The sequence below is a fragment of the Gorilla gorilla genome, chromosome 13, assembly GCF_029281585.2.
Source record: "Gorilla gorilla gorilla isolate KB3781 chromosome 13, NHGRI_mGorGor1-v2.1_pri, whole genome shotgun sequence".
Taxonomy (NCBI): domain Eukaryota; kingdom Metazoa; phylum Chordata; class Mammalia; order Primates; family Hominidae; genus Gorilla; species Gorilla gorilla.
Window position 1 is genome coordinate 60,103,857 of NC_073237.2, and position 12,679 is coordinate 60,116,535.

Sequence of the window (12,679 nt, forward strand, 5' to 3'; positions counted from 1 at the left end):
TTTTTTTTTTTTGAGATGGAGTATCGCTCTGTCACCTAGGCTGGAGTGCAATGGTGAGATCTCGGCTCACTGCAACCTCCGCCTCCCAGGTTCAGCAATTCTCCTGCCTCAGCCTCCTGAGTAGCTGGGATTACAGGCACCCACCACCATGCTTGGCTAAGTTTTTTATTATTTATTTTTAGTAGAGATGGAGTTTCCCCATGTTGGCCAGGCTGGTCTTGAACTCCTGACCTCAAGTGATCCATCTGTCTCAGCCTCCCAAAGTGCTGGGATTACAGGCGTGAGCCACTGTGCTCGGCTACAACTTCATTTTTAAAGATAGAGTTGAAATACATTTCAACAATTTTCAGTTGACATCAAAGACTGCAAACGTACAAGGCTACAGGGATCAGGGCAGAAGTGAGGGAAGCAGGCCCATGGGTCTGTGGTGGTCTTGATGTCTCTGCCCAAGCCCCATCACATGAAAGTGAGGGTCCATGGTGGCCTTGTCTCCTGAATTTTTAAAGAGAAACTAAAAATCTAGGTCTTTGTGTGAGACCACCCAATTTTTAAAATGTGAACAAAAGCTAAAAACAATTGTTAAATTCTGTGAGCTCAGCCCACATACCTCTGCAAGCCAAATTCCTCCTGGCTGTCATCTTTCATTCTGGTACACAATAACAGAAGAGGGAAGGTGACCAGTGTTCAGCCGAAAGCAAATATCACAGCAATCAGGAAATCGGCACGTGGAACACAAGAAGCCTCCCGTGGTCTTGAGTCAATCTTACAAATGTTTTCTGGGTGACTTCTTTGTGCCAGCACCACAGGAGGTGCTATGTTGTGAGGTCAAAGAGAGGACACTGCTCCTGCCACTGAGAAATTGTATTCTAGTAGGCAGGACAAGACAGAAGACAAGAGAACAAGCTAGTCTATAGGAACGGCCACCCCAAAGTTGTAGGAGTTCAGAGCTACCCTTGAAATTCACACTAGGTGAGATTAAGAAAGAATTTTAGATGAACCTTGGATGTGAGAGTGAGAAGGAATTCACTAGGTGGGGACTATTGAGGACGGTGGAGAGTGGAGAGAACACCTAAAGACAGAGGGGCAGGGGAAGAAGAAGTTAACGTGTCAGGTGCCTAAGGCCCAAACACTTTTATAATACGTTATTTTATTTTATCATCTGATCTAAAAAGCCTGTTATTTACAGATAAAGACAATAATGTAACACAGGTTAGGAAACTTGTCCAAAGTCACATGGCCAGCTTCGATATCCAGTTCTGTTGGACACCAAAGTTCTGTTTCTTCAATAAAGAGGTGATAAGAGTGTGTTCAGTCAGTAGTTTGGCTGGTGCTTGAGGGGTGGTTTAGAGAACCAAGACTAGGAAATCACTTGGGGCACACCATGAAAGCCCTTGAATGCCAGGGAGGAGAATTTATACTTCTCTGACCCTAAGTTCCCTTCTATATAATGGGTTCATTGTGAGGATAAAATGAGATAAACCATGTGTTAAACTATAATATACAAAGATTAGCTTTTAAGGATAATGAATAGCCATTGAACATGTTTGTGTAAAAGCCAGCCTAGATTGGAGAAAAGCCTGGTTAAAATGTGTAGAATGGATTAGCATAGGGAACTCAGGCAGTTGACAGCTGTTTATAGGCAGGAAAGTGAAGCCCATGGGATTGGAAGTTGGGAAGGAACTTCATCAGGAGTGGGATAGATTGAAGGCAAGAGAAGAGTAAGAATCCCAGATCCATAGTTTGGGTCGAGTAAAGGTTTGATGAGATGATAAGGGTGGTTTATTTCAGACTTTGGGTAAAAGGGAGTATGAATCAGTTCATTAATTCATCTTGTTTCCCAGAGAGAAAAAAAAGATCAAGAGAAGCCATTCTGGCTCTGCCACATCCCCACAGCCAGCCCTGTTTTATTTCAACTGCTTGCTCAAATTAAACTCACCACACTGGAGTGCAATCTGCCAGGAGCCAGCTGGGGTGTATTGTGTTCAGTTGTTCAAATGTTCAGGCCCGTTCTGGGTAAGTTCATGATGGTGTCTCTTGGAGGGATGCCTAGGGTGAAGGGCTGAGCTCTGAAGTCAGAATGATCTGTTTTAGAACCTGGCTCTTTCATAGATTATAGGTCACTTCCTCTTTCTTTATGGCAACTCACAAAAGAGGAACCAGGAAAGCTCCTGTACCAGTGTGGCTCTCTAACAGGATCTGGAACTGAAGACTAATTATTTGGATGTGGCTTACACTCAAAAGGACATTTTGAAGTGGTTGAAGAGGAGAAACTTTCCTAACAACTTGTTCAAAGACTCTTTTACTCCAGGGAACATATCTAACTGGGAAGAGGGTGGAGGATCTAGTGCCTTGTCCCATAATGGAAACACACAGGAGAGAAGGCTCCACAACACAGCCTGGCCTTGGGAGGAAGGTAGGAGGTTCTGACTCAGCAGCCAGCTGTGAGAGGTGGAAGAGGACCCTTGATCTGGGCAAGCAAGGGTTCAGTCCTGCTGGAAAGATGACTCTTTTACCAAGAGAATACTGAATCCCAGAGAAGTCTCAGACTGCAGTACTCTAGGAGTGAAACCAGTTGGATGTCTAGAGGAACTCAGCCAGCTGGATAAGTTCTCATCTCTCCACCTTTGACATTGTGCTTCACACTGATGTTGATGTTCATCAAGGGTTTGTCTTCCACCCTCTTCTTGGGCAGCACACTCTCCCACAGGGATCCCATCTGTTTTTATAGCTTCCATTTCCATCTCTATCTGTTGCCTCATGCTGTTTCCCCAGTGACAAACTCAATATACAATTACCTGCTGGGACTCTACCTGGATACCTGCACATGAGACCCAACAAAGGAAAAATAAACTTATCTATCCTCCCTTCAGAAAACCTCAGACTTTTCATTCTGGGTCCCCTGGTACTTTAAAAATAGGCCTATAGAATATTTGATACTCTTCCCATCAGAAAATGGAGGCTCTGTCCCTGTCTCTTGAAGCTGGGTTGGCCTTCGTGATCACCTTGATAGACAAAATGCAGCAGTAGTGAGGCTATGTGAAATCTGAGATAGATTAGAAGAGGCCAGCATCTGATTAGTTTTCTTCTTGGGACACTCACTTTGAAGCCCTGAAGCATCATGTAAGAAGTCGAGCTGCCTTGAAGCTGCCATGCTGGAGAGGCAACATGGGAAAACCAGAGCAAGAGGGAGGATAGTGGGGGTGGGGGTTGGGGAGAGAGAGAGAGAAAGAGAAGGGAAGAGAGACAGAGTCAGCGAGAAAAGAGATACAGGAGCCGCAGCTGCTTGAATCCTGCCAGCCCAGTCAGAAGACAAGTGAGTGATGGCCTTTACGTGATCCCAGCCCCAGCCACCAGCTCCCTGCAATCACAAAAGAGAACTGTGAGCAATAATGATATGGTCATTATTATTTTAAGCCACTAAATTCGGGGGTGATTTGTTACCTAGAAATGGATATCCCTAAATTGTGTTTTTATTTGCAAACATTTTTGGAGGGCTTACCATGTACCAGACCCTGGGCTAAGTATAATTAACTCTGATCTCCATAACAACTCTATGAGGTAACTTCATTTTCAGGTGAGAAACTGAGGCACAAGCAAATGAAATAACTTGTCTAAGACCCCACAGCAAATAACTGATACAGTAGATATATTGAAGCAGTTTGGGTCCGAAGTGGTACACTTTTGGAGCATTCCAACTGACTCTGTGTCCCATGCCACATACCAAGTTCTGCTGATGTTATTGGCCAAATAACTCTCAAATTCATCTATTTCCCTTCTACCCTCTGACACTGTCTTGGTTCAGGTCCGCTGCATTTCTCACCAAGGCTACTTCATAAACTTCCTAAAACTCTTTCTGCATGCAATCTTGTCTCTGCCAATTCATTCTGCAAACTAAGTCAGAGCTATCTTTCCAGGATGCAAATCTGGCGGAGTCACTCTCCAGCTTAAAGCCCCTTCAGTGGTCCCCTAACACAGGGTGGCACGCAAGCTCTCTGACCCACCCTAGCCCCAGCCCCAACTCCAACCATGCCCACTGTGTCAGTTCTGCCCTGTGCTCATGTCTTTGAGCCTTTATTTATTGCTCCCTCTGCTCTCTCATTTATCTGATTACCATTTCAGCGACTTCAAAACTCAGCCCAAGTGTATTTGGAAAGCCTTCCCAACCTCCTCCATGATCCATGTGACATGTGCGTCCCCAAGCCAGATAACCAGGGAGGCTCTGGCTGGCCGTGTGAATGTTATCTTAAGATGTTAGTGAACCTTCCATGCCCAACAATACCCAAAACAATTAGGTCAGATATCCTTAATGGGAATTACGGCAGCATCAGGCCACTCAAGGTTTTGCTCTTTGCAGGGATGAGAACTCAGTAGAAAACAGGAATTCCCCACCAGAACACACAGACCCTCTCTTGCAAATGCCAGACATGTATACACCAACTGACTCTTAAGGGGATGTTTGTATGTGTGTGTACATGTGTTGATCATACAATAAAATTGACTATTTTAGTGTACAGTTCTATGGTTAACATGTTAAAATTCTTATAGCCACCATCAAAATTAGAATATAGAACAGCTCTATCACACCAAAGAGCTCTCTCATGCTATATCTTTGTAGTCACACCCTTTCTCCATTCCTAATCTCTAGCAACCACTAGTCTGTTTTCCATCACTATGGTTTTGTCTTTTTGAGGCTATCATGCAGATGGAATCATATTCTATGTAAGTTGTGAGACTGGTTTTTTCACTGACTATAATGCCTCTAAGATTCATCTGAGTTTTGTACGTATCAATGGTATGTTCCTTTCTCTTGCTGAATGGATCACGTTTTATGGATAGACTGTGGTTTATTTACTTATTGAAGAATATTTGAGTTGTCTCCCATTTTGATTGATTGTGCAGAGTGCTGCTATAAACATTCACATACAGATTTTTGTGTGAACATGTTTTCCTTTCTCTAGGACCTACACACAGGAGTGGGACTGCTGTGCCATATCATAAACTGTATTTAAGGTGATAAGAAAGTGCCAAATTGTTTTTTAGAGTGGCTGTACCATTTTATATTCCCATATCAGCAATGTTTAATAGTACCAGTTGCTCCACATCCTCATCAGCACTTGGTGTTGTATTTTTTTTTAGCCAATCTAATAGGTATTTACTGGCATCTTATTGTGGTTTTAATTCACTTTTCCCTAATGGCCAACGATGCTGAACATTTTTTCATGTGTTTATTTGCCATCAGTATACCCTCTTCAGTGAAGTGTCTGTTCAGGTTTTGCCTATTTTTAAAGTTTGATCATTTGTTTTCTTATTACTTAGTTTTGAGCGTTTCTCTATATATTCTGGATACAAATTTAGACAAGTTGGATATGTGATCTGCAATTCTTTTCTCCCAGTCTGTAGCTTGTTTGTTCATTCTCTTAAGTGCCTTTTGGAGAGAAAAAGATTTATTTTTTAAAGTCCAACTTACCAATTTTTTTCTTTTATGAATTGTGCTTTGGCATCTAGATCTCTTTGCCTAACTCCGGCTGATGTAGATTTTATCCCTATGTTTTCTTCTAAAAGTCTTATATCTTACTCTTTTCCTTTTGGAGTTAATTTTTGAATGTAATGTGATTTTAGGTTGAGGTTCATTTTTTTTTCTGCATATGATGTCTAGTTGTTCCAATACCATTTGTTGGAAAGACTATCCTTTGCTCTTTGAATAGCTTTTGCACCTTTGTCAAAAATCAATTGGAGGGCCAGGTACAGTGGCTCACACCTGCAATCTCAGCACTTTGAGAGTCTGAAGCAGGAGGACTGCTTGAGCCCAGGAGTTCAAGGCTGCAATGAGCTACAATCATGCTGCTGCACTCCAACCTGGGAGACAGAGTGAGACCCTGTCTCAATTAAAAAAAAAAAAAAAAGACCAACTGGGCATATTTCTATGGGTCTATTTCTGGAATCTCTGTTCTGCTTCATTCCTCTATTAGGTTGGTGCAAAAGTAATTGCAGTTTTTGCCATGTCTACCTTTTCACCAATATTACACTTGATATCTTGATAACCATATTGAAATAAGATAGGATGATTCCTCCAACTTTCTTCTTTTTCATAATTATTGTAGCTCTTCTAATGCCTTTATCTTTCCATATGAGTTTTATTTGTTGTTTGTTTTTTTTGGAGACAGGATCTCACTCTGTCACCCAGGCTTGAGTGCAGTGGCGTGATCATGGCTCACTGCAGCTTCAATCTCCCGGGCTCAAGCAATCCTCCCACCTCAGCCTACCAAGCAGCTGGGACTACAGGCGCATGCCACCATGCCTGGCTAAGTTTTGTATTTTTTTGTAGAGTTTTGCCACGTTGCCCAAGATGGTGTTCAATTCCTGAGCTCAAGCAATCTGCCCACCTCAGCCTCCCGAAGTGCTGGGATTACAGGTGTGAGCCACCGCACCCTGCCTCCATATGAATTTTAGAATCAGCTTGTCTGATATATCTACGAAAATCCCTGCTGGGATTTAGATCAGAATTGCATTAAATCTATACATCAATTATGGGAGAACTGACATCATTACTATGTTGAGTCATCCAATCCATGAACAACTTATGTCTCTCCATTTACTTTGGCATTCATTGATTTCTTTCATCAGTGTTTTATAATTGTCAGAGTATAGATCCTATATATATTTTGTTACATACCTAATCCTTACTTTTTGGAGCTATGTCACACAATGTATTTAAATTTCCATTTTCAGTTGTACATTGTTAACATATAGAAATAACAAGTGATTTTTGTGTGTTAACCTTGTATCTTGCAGCCCTGCTAAAATCACTTATTAGTCTTAAAATTTATTTTGTAATTTCTTGGGATTTCCTGTGTAGAAAATCATGCCATCTGTGAACAGGGACAGTTTTATTTCTTTCTTTTCAATATGCCTTTTATTTCTTTTTCTTGCCCTGTTGCACTGGCTCAGGCTTCCAGTGAGATATTCAAAAGAAATGGTGAGAATGGACAGCTTTGCCTTATTCCTGCTCTTAGGGGGAAAGCATTCAGACTTTCAGCATTAAATATAAGCTGTAGTGTAGTGTAGTGTGTGTGTGTGTGTGTGTGTGTGTGTGTGTGTGTAGAATTCTTAAGAGTTTAAGGCAAAACATGCTTAATTTTTCTTCTCCTCTGCTATGGTATGAATGTGTATGTCCTCCTTCAAATTCATATTTTGAAACCTAATCATCAATGTGATGGTGTTAGAAGGTGGGGCCCTTGAGAGGTGATTAGGTCATGAGGGGAGAGCCCTCCTGAATGGGATTAGTGCCTTTATGAAAGAGTCCCAGAGAGCTGCCTTGCCACTTCCACTGTGTGAGGAAACGGCTAGAAGGCATCATTCATGAGCCAGGAGGTGGGCCCTCAGCAGACACGGAATCTAATGGCACCTTGATCTTGGACATCCTGGCCTCCAGAACTATAAGAAATAAATGTCTGTTGTTTATAAGCTACGTAGTCTGTGGGATGTTGTTACAGCAGCCAGAACAGACTATGACACCCTCTCTCAGCTTTTAAAGTGATTTCTGTCTCAATTCCATCAATTTCAAACCATGTGGTTAATAACTAAACGACTTCCTGGCTTTTGTAACTATGAATTCAATAAAATTTAACTTATGAGTGTTGTATTGATTGCTTTCAGGAAATAGCTCAAGAACATAACAGATAAAAGGCTGGTTTGTTGCTCTTGTTAACGGACAGTATCCCTTGTCTCTGCAGTGAACAGCACACCTTCTAACTCTCAATTTGTTTACGGTGGAGCTGAAGCCCTAAGTAGTCCAGAAGCTTGGGGGAACATGGTAGGATGAGGGAGTGACCCTGGTCTAGCCAATCAGATCACCATATTCCTTTGGTCCCAAGACTATATTGAGGAATGGAGCTCTGACTCAGGGCTGAGTTAGCCTAAGGCTAAGGCCATGGAGTCTTGTTTGAACTAATAGGGATCAGAAACTTTATCTCTCCTGCTGGGTGTGGAACTGGGAAAAAGAAACCTTGACCTGTGCTGGCAGCTGTATCACCACCAGGGAAGAGTCTTGCTTGGGAGTGAAAATGACACAGGTGTAAAGAGACTATATGTAAGGAGACAACAGGTCCAGATGATATTAAACCCCTGTACTGGAAGCCAGGTACTGTTTCTAGACTCTTATGGTATCTGAGCCATAAATTTTATATGTCACCCCCGCCTCCTTACACCTTTCTGGATTAAGCCTGTTTGAACTGGATTTTCTGTTGCTTACAATTAGAAGAGTCCTAAATTATAGTGGGGAGACAGAGAAGCTGCCACTGGTATTCTAGGTGCCTTCTCCGCCAGCCACATTTGCCCTCCTTGCATGGAAGAAAGGCTGGTAGATGCACGGGCAATGCTTTCTAGATGTGGAGGCCTAGGGCTAGGCTTGTGTGAACAGCAGGAGATGGTCCTGCTGGTATATAGCTAGAGGCTGTGGAAGCCATTCTTACCTCTCATTTCCCATAATGCCCTTAAGCAACAGCCACCAGTATCACCAGATGTCATCAAAATAGACTGGGCGTAGTGGCTCATGCCTGTAATCCCAGCACTTTGGGAGGCCGAGGTGGGCGGATCACTTGAGGTCAGGAGTTTGAGACTAGCCTGGCCAACATTGCAAAACCCCATTTCTACTAAAAATGAAAAAATTAGCCAGGCATGGTGGCACATGCCTGTAATCCCAGCTACTTGGAAGGCTGAGGCAAGAGAATTGCTTGAACCCGGGAGGCAGAGGTTGCAGTGAGCCGAGATCATACCACTGCACTCCAGCCTGGGGGACAGAGCAAGATTCCATCTCAGTAAATAAATAATAATTTCCCTGCCATCATTCCTAGACTTTGTATCTTTTCAACACTTCTTGATGTCCCGAGAAAACCTTTCAGCATGGCACCTCATGCCATATGGCTCTGTGCTGGTCACTCTCCATTTGCCCTCCGATTAACCCTCTGTCTTTCTTTGTCCTGCTCTGTGCACTGGGAGGGCTGATCCAGGGTTCCTTGCCTCTGGTTTTGGCTGGGTTTAGCAAATGAGAGGCAGTAGCTGTAGATCTTAATGGTAGAAAGAGACAGAGGTTGGGTTTTTTTTTTTATTTTCTCCTGCCCTCCCTTCCCCTGTTCTTCTGCAGCCACATAGGCCCTGCCTTTTGGTTCCCTGCCACAACTCAGCCCTCACTGTACTGTGGAAACCCCATCACCCTCTCTTGTCTGTTCAGGCCTAGATGAGCTAATAGCTTCCCAGTTATTCATCCCTGGGTGCCTCACCATCCCTTGCTGATTCCTTTTACCCTGCTGAACTCTATAAATAGTCCCTTGATTCAATTCTGCTCAGTGAAACTCTTTTGAGTCTGCTTCCTGCCAGGTCCCTAACCAATACAGGCCTGCATGTCCTTCTCACCCCCAATCCCAGCAGATCCAGTCACAGCAAACTCCTTGCTATTTCTTAAAGATGCTCCATGCTTTTTTGTTTACATGCTTTTTTGCTTTCACACTCTTGTTCACACAGATCGCCCTCCCTTGAAAGCCCTTTGCCACTATCTCTGCCTAATAAACTCCTACCCACCCCTTAAAGCCTAGTTAAAAAGCCACCTCCTCCAGAAAGCCTTTCCTAGGCTGTCTTCTCAGGTGGAAAGAATCTCTCCTCTGGACCCTACTCAGTTTTATCTGAATTTCTATTACCCCCTCAAACAGGTCTAATTCGTGCTCTCCTTCCCTTTCATCTCAAGCTCCCAAGGCAGAAGCATTTGTCTGCTCATTCCTGTACCCCACCGCCCCTGGCATCAAGCTTGACACACTGTAGGTGTTTGATTGACACCTGCTGCATTGAGCCGAACCAGGACTGCATTTTAATTGCTATTTAATGCACATGCCCAGGAAGCCACTGCACTTTCTACCCTTTGCTCATCAAACCTGATTATGAAAGGCAGGAGAAAATCACTGAGGGAGGATGTCATGAGCAAAGCATGAAAACTGGGCCACAGGAATGTGGATGAATTTATTGTCTCAGGGCCATCGAACCCAGAAGTGTGTCATAAACAGTCTCTCCAATAACTCCTGACTTGTGAGATGTTCTCCTTTTACAGTGGCTATGGTGCTGTACACATGACAATTCAAGTGCCCAGCTCCTCACCTGGGGATGCCTCCTGGGGATGGAGTCTTAGGAGTCCTTTGGGCTCAAGCGAGGGTGAGCTTAGTTGGGAAAGTTAGGACCAGCCCACAGGAATCTAGTCTCTCGAGCAAACATCCAACTGGCTTAGAGCCCAGCAGGTGGGTGAATCTATCAGTCTCAGAACAACCAGACTCTCACTCTCCCACAGGTGTATCAGTACCATGCATGTGTGCTTGGATTATTTCCCGAGATACATATCTATGACTTGTGGATTCCAAAGTCTTGCATTTTCTACCTGTGGTTGACTCTCTTTATTCTACTTTTTTCCTCTTAAAGTGATTTGTTTGCTAATCTCATGGGTGATTCTACCTATCATCTTGTTTGCATTCCTGTGAAGACCCTTTATCTATCCCACGGTCATGTTCCACTCTTTCCCTTCCTCAGTATCAGGGCAAATATTTGGCTTCCAAGCCACTGATGGAATTTCTGTCCCTTGGCTCAGACTTGTATGGTTTGGAGAGGCCCTGGAATCCTCTGCTTGAAGGGTACACCTTTTCCTCCAGTTTAACTAACATCACGTGTCCCAGATCACTGCCTCTTTACAATAGCCAGTTTCACATGCCTGTAAACACCTTCTTGGTTCACTACACAATCTTAGGAAGCCATCTCCCCGTGTGTAAATAAAATCTGACCATCTCTCCTGCAGCAGGTTTTAGTCAGGTGCAACTTAAGATCAGATTGACCTCTGGGAGAAAGAAGGTGGCCGATCATCCTGGATTGTCTAAACCTGCCACAAGCCTGGAACTCCTGGGCGAACTCTGAACCCAGAATGCTAAGTCTAAGTACCTGGGTCTCCACGACATTCTTCAGCCCTTTCCTTAAGTCTGCTTACAAAACTTGTGTCATCTTGAATGCTCTTCCTCATGACTCCCAACCATGCTGCCTGCCTGCTAACTGTTCACCCTTCTCTCTTAACATTTGTGGAGTTGTAACTTTCCCCACTCCCAGAAGGACCACAGAAACATTTACTTTTATCTTTAAGTGAGTTAAGACATATTTTAAGAATTTAAAGAATTTAAGACACAATAACAAACATTCATAAGGAACTTTATGATTTCAAAAAGTAACTCCATGTGGATCAGCTCATTTAATAACAACAGTGGATTAGATTAAAGGTCCAGAAATGACTGTGAATGCATCTGGGATGACCACCAGAGACCAAAAAAATCAAACATGGTGAGTATAATCTTTGCACAGTAACACTTGAGGATTTTGTTTACTCTTGGAATCTATTTTTTTTTTTTTTCTTTTTTGAGACAGAGTCTTGCTGTGTCACCCAGGCTGGAGTGCAGTGGCGCCACTTTGGCTTACTGCAAGGTCCACCTCCCGGGTTCACGCCATTCTCCTGCCTCAGCCTCCCAAGTGGCTGGGACTACAGGTGCCCACCACCACGCTCAGCTAATTTTTTTTTGTATTTTTAATAGAGAGGGGGTTTCACCATGTTATCCAGGATGGTCTCCATCTCCTGACCTCGTGATTCACACACCTCGGCCTCCCAAAGTGCTGGGATTACAGGCGTGAGCCACCGCGCCCAGCCTACTCTTGGAATCTTTCATTATATGCTTGTGGGAATCTTCAGCCCCCTTAGTACTGCCCTCATGGAAAACAGATGTTCCCTGGGAAATGAGGGGAGGTTCTAAGAGGGGAGAGAGAATCTAAGAAAGAATTACTGGCTGCATACTCCACACACTGTGATCTGCCAACCCTTTTCCCTAGTACACAGGGCCCTGAATAGGCTTCAGGAAGCCTACACAAGCTCAGTGATGAGCACCGATTAGATAACTTCAGGGTTCTAGATCTTAGGTGCAGTAAGTCCAGTCTTTTGCAGTTATTGACTTGAGGTTAAAAAAGCAACCAAGCATTACTCAATTATTTCCACTTAAGCAAAAGTAGACGTAGATTTCTATTTTTTTTTTCAAAATAAATAAGCTAGTTGGAGATTATTGGAAAATACCAATATTCAATGCAGATGTTAAACCAGATACAGAGGAGACCCAGGCATGCTATTTAAGGTTATGGTTTCTGAATTGGCAACAAGATCTTTTCTTAGGTTATATCAATTTACTTAACATAGAACAGCATATTTCAGGCCTTTTCCACTTAATAACAAAAGCCATCTGTACACAAAACCCAAACACAACCATATAGCATTATATGTAAAATGTGCAAATGTACTTTAAAATGCAAGTTATTCTAAAGCACTTGCAGGATAGAATTTCATAGTAATTTGGCCGGGCATGATGGCTCATGCCTGTAATCCCAGCACTTTGGGAGGCTGAGGCAGGTGGATCACTTAGGGTCATGAGTTCTAGACCAGCCTGGCTAACATGGCGAAACCCCGTCTCTACTAAAAGTACAAAAATTAAGTCAGACGGCAGGAGCCTGTAATCCCAGCAATTTGGGAGGCAGAGGTGAGTGGATCACTTGAGGTCACGAGTTCAAGACCAGCTTGGCCAACATGGCGAAACCCCCTCTCTACTAAAAACATACAAAAATT

At 43.3% G+C, this 12,679-nt stretch overlaps 2 protein-coding genes across 5 annotated transcripts in view; one reads left to right on the top strand and one right to left on the bottom strand.

Annotated features, from left to right (window-relative positions):
• The window catches only part of SPATA6L (spermatogenesis associated 6 like), a 159,227-nt gene extending 155,717 nt beyond the window's left edge, over positions 1-3,510 (top strand). Inside the window, exon 19 of one of the 2 annotated variants that reach the window (XR_008668441.2) lies at positions 1,842-3,510. The gene's annotated coding sequence lies outside the window, so the exon portion shown is untranslated. The remainder of the gene's footprint in view (positions 1-1,841) is intronic. The other variant, XR_008668440.2, reaches the window with a different exon arrangement.
• Positions 1-12,679, bottom strand: part of SLC1A1 (solute carrier family 1 member 1) — a 97,862-nt gene that overhangs the window by 69,404 nt on the left and 15,779 nt on the right. The window lies entirely within an intron of this gene.